The sequence below is a fragment of the Bremia lactucae genome, linkage group LG16, assembly GCF_004359215.1.
Source record: "Bremia lactucae strain SF5 linkage group LG16, whole genome shotgun sequence".
NCBI lineage: Eukaryota > Oomycota > Peronosporomycetes > Peronosporales > Peronosporaceae > Bremia > Bremia lactucae.
The window spans coordinates 321,923-325,755 of NC_090625.1; positions in this window are offsets into that span (position 1 = coordinate 321,923).

Below are 3,833 nucleotides of genomic sequence, written 5' to 3' on the forward strand. Positions count from 1 at the left end.
GTTCGATACGACTGCCTTGTGACACCGACTGAGCACGCTCACGTATCGTCGATAAAGCCTTACATTTATGCTCTCTTATGTCGGAATTATTATATATAATGGTCTGAGCTAAGACGTTGTGGTTTTACCCAACGGAAAAGCAGAGCCGTCTTTATGGGCAGCGCTTTCATTGATGGTCTGCGCTAGTCAGCGCAGACGACCAGACAGCATTAGTAAATGATGCTTTCTCAAATTTAGTTGAGATGGGAGACGACACCACGCTCCTCATCACCACTACGCAGAGATGGAGTCGACTCATTGTAATCGACAATAAGCGACAGATCTACATCCGCACTGCGCAAGTCGGACAGATCCTGAGGCCCATTTAACGCGACAGCAGGAGTAGCTGTCCGCGTTTCGATTGAGGCTCTAGGCGCTGCCGGTGTATCAACGCGGTGCGTGATAAACGCGCGTGGTTCAGTGGGTCTTCGTAGACGACTAACCAACTTTGCCATTTTTAGGTGCATATTCGGCTTTGTGTAAGACACAGGTAGCAAGAGTAAATGAGAGAACTTACCGGCGCCTAAAGAGGCTCGCTCTTCCTCTGTCCTCTTTGACATATTGCAATATGTAAATTCGTTTTTAAAGAGTGGATGGTGTAACGGGATAAAGTTGCCATAATTATTCACAATCCTCGTTAAGTACAGTTTGTGTATTTAAGGGGATGGTCGGTTACTTAATTAATGTAATCGTATCAATCACTTGAATGTGGTACACATTGTGCCCCACCCTTGCGTATACGATGTCTTTGAAGGCTTTAACATTAGCGAGGATGACGACTAGCGTCATCCATTACGCGAGGTATCTAGAATTATACGCTCGCAATAGATATTAGTGTCTATTTACAGAGATGACATTTTTAGAATTGGTTAAAAATGGTATTTATATTTATTACAATTAAGTATAAATCAGTCTGAAACCTACTTCCTAAAACGTAAGGGCACAAAGGGCACACGTGGAACCGAATTACTGCTCCCGTAACGTCGCTTAGTCTTCGGCTAATAGTTCTTGGGTGAGGTCGCTAAGGTGCCCACCACCACAATCTCACTGCACGTGAGAGAAGTCGGTCAAACCGCTTCCTCGCTGTGATACATCAGTGCTTAAGGTAGAGCGTGGCTGCATAAAGACGTGCCTGCCTACAGCTATGGCTTGGGTCTTTTCATTCACGTTGCACTTAACATTAGTAATAGATGTTCTTGAACAACAAGAAGTCCAGTAGGACATCTGCGTCGGGATGTGCTGTGTAATGGGGTGTATCGTTACATGAAATTAACACTCAAAGGTTGTTACTTAATATTTTATCTAGAAGGTAGGCAATACCTGAAGAGTATTACTTTACGTAGTACTATTCGAGAAACTTGTCCATTAGTAGATATAGTCCATTATATCAACTTGTTCCGCGGTCCAGTCAGCACTGGATGCGCGCAAAGAGAGAGACAGATAAGACTTTATTACATATTTCGTGTTAATACATAGTTAAGTTAGTATTAAATCGATATGAACAGAATTACTTTATTCTATTAGATACAGTTTACTTTTGACCCTTTAAAGCAAGTGTTAAAAATAGGGTCTTCCACTGCACGTGCTAGTGTACGTGAAGTGACGTGAGGCACCACTCGCCACTAAAGCAGTGCGAAGTGGACTTGTACTGAAACAGTTAAAATCGGCAGTGCCCCGTTACATGCTGGGCAAGAAGTGCAACTCGACTACGTCTAATTAGAACGACACTTCGGTCAATCAGACCGCCTTTTGCGCCAACGATGGACAACAGCAAACCTGTCAAAAAAATTCACCGCAGGCCTAAGATGGGCTTCTATTGAGACGATTTTTCAAAGCGCGATCGTGGAATTGCGTCTGCTCCTATTTATTTCGGCCCTGCGAAATCGCTGCGCTCAGTTCAAACATACAAATCGCTATCACCACCTGTCATACCGCTCTTGACCAAATCTGTATGGGAAGTTTGCAGGAAGTATCATTGTAACGGGGTGTATCGTTACATGAAATTAACGCTTTAAGGTTGTTTATTAATTTATTATCTAAAAGCTAGATAACATTTGGAGAACATTACTTTATATAGTAATGTTCAGAAATCTTATCCATAAATAGGTATAGGCCATTATATCGATTAATCCCGCAAACTAATCAGCTGTAGAGATAAACAAAAGAGAGATACAGATAAGATTTCTATTGCATGTTTAGTATTAGCTTATAATTAAGTTAGCATTAATAGATAGAAAGAAGAGATACTTAATTGTATTTATACAGCTTTCATTTAACGCTCTTTAAGTTACTTACCTTAAAGAGAAGTCTTCCTCTGCACCTATTAGTGGCACCACTTGCAACTGAAGCAGTGCAAAGTGGACTTGTACTGAAGCAGTACAAGTCATAGTGCCCCCTTACACCTGGTAGCACTTTGTAGTCCGTCCAAGGACCACATTTCCTTCATCTAACATGGATATGTTCGATGATAGTGGGAATACGCATCACGTTTCGCGTAAAAGCTACTCATATCTAAGTGACATAGAAAGGAGAGCGGTCGAACGAATGAGTTCGACCGTAGGAAACGATGCCATCTTGGCAATGCTGTCCAATTCGGACTGAGATGCCCTCCATTCAGCCATCGCCAAGTTCATACAACATGAACTTAACGAGGCGAATGAGAAGGTAGCCTTGCTGAATCAGCAAGGCTCTCAACAGGCAGAACTGTTGAGGTTACAACAGGTACAGACCCTTGTACCTGGGATGACGCAAACGCGTCGTCCCAAAACTTTAAAATTGACATCTCTAAGTACAGGGGAGTCGAAGAAGACTCCTTCTTGAGATGGTTTGTCGAGTTGGACGATGCCATAAGGGCACGTCACATCGTCAACGAGCAAATGCAAGTCGCATTCGCTCAATCAAATCTGGCAGGTCGTGCCAAAACTTGGGCATTGGGCCTTAAGTTACGCGACCCATATGTCTTTGGGTCGCTAGAGGCTTATAAAGCCCAGCTCAAACAGACGTTTGAACCGCCAAGGGCTGAGTTCAGAGCTCGTTCAGAGCTTCTGAAACTCAAGCAAGGCAAGCGTGATGTTCACGCATATGCCCAGCACATACGACTCTTAGCGAGTTGTATTACAAATAACCCAGTCCATGAACACACGTTGATTACGGTGTTCATGCAAGGTCTTACGGATGGTCCCGTAAAGACCCACCTGTTCCGCTTGGAACTGGATACGCTTGAAGAAGCAACATCCGTTGTGGAACAGGAGGAATTTAGCTTGAGACAGGCTCAAGCTAGTTCGTCATCGTATCGTCCTCCAAAACGACACGCGTTAGGAGGTCCAGAAACCCATGGACCTCTCTTATGTCGAAAGTGAGAGACTCGCTTTTCGAGCAATAAGTAATTGCAGAAATGCCATCGCTGCCAAAAATTAGGACGCTTATGAGTGTAGTGCCCCACGCCCAGCACCGAAAGGTACTGAACGTAATTTTGGACCGTATGCCAAAAAGAGAAACGGTCGCAGGTCCGACGTTGTTGCGAAATCGCAACAGCGAGGCGGACCGCAAAAAACGGTCGGATGCAACGCCCTACTTATCCAGCAACCTCAAGAGAATTTGCAAATCTCTTGACTAAAGTTGCTCCAGACACACAATCATTATGTTTCGCACCTGGTGATGAGGGATACCTCATCACCTTGAAGTTAAAAGTGACAAATGATTTGTCACTCAGAGCCCTAATGGACTGCGGAGCGTCGAATAAATCTATTCGTCGCCAGTCACAAGAGGGTCGTAGGCTCAAATATGTTGAGCGC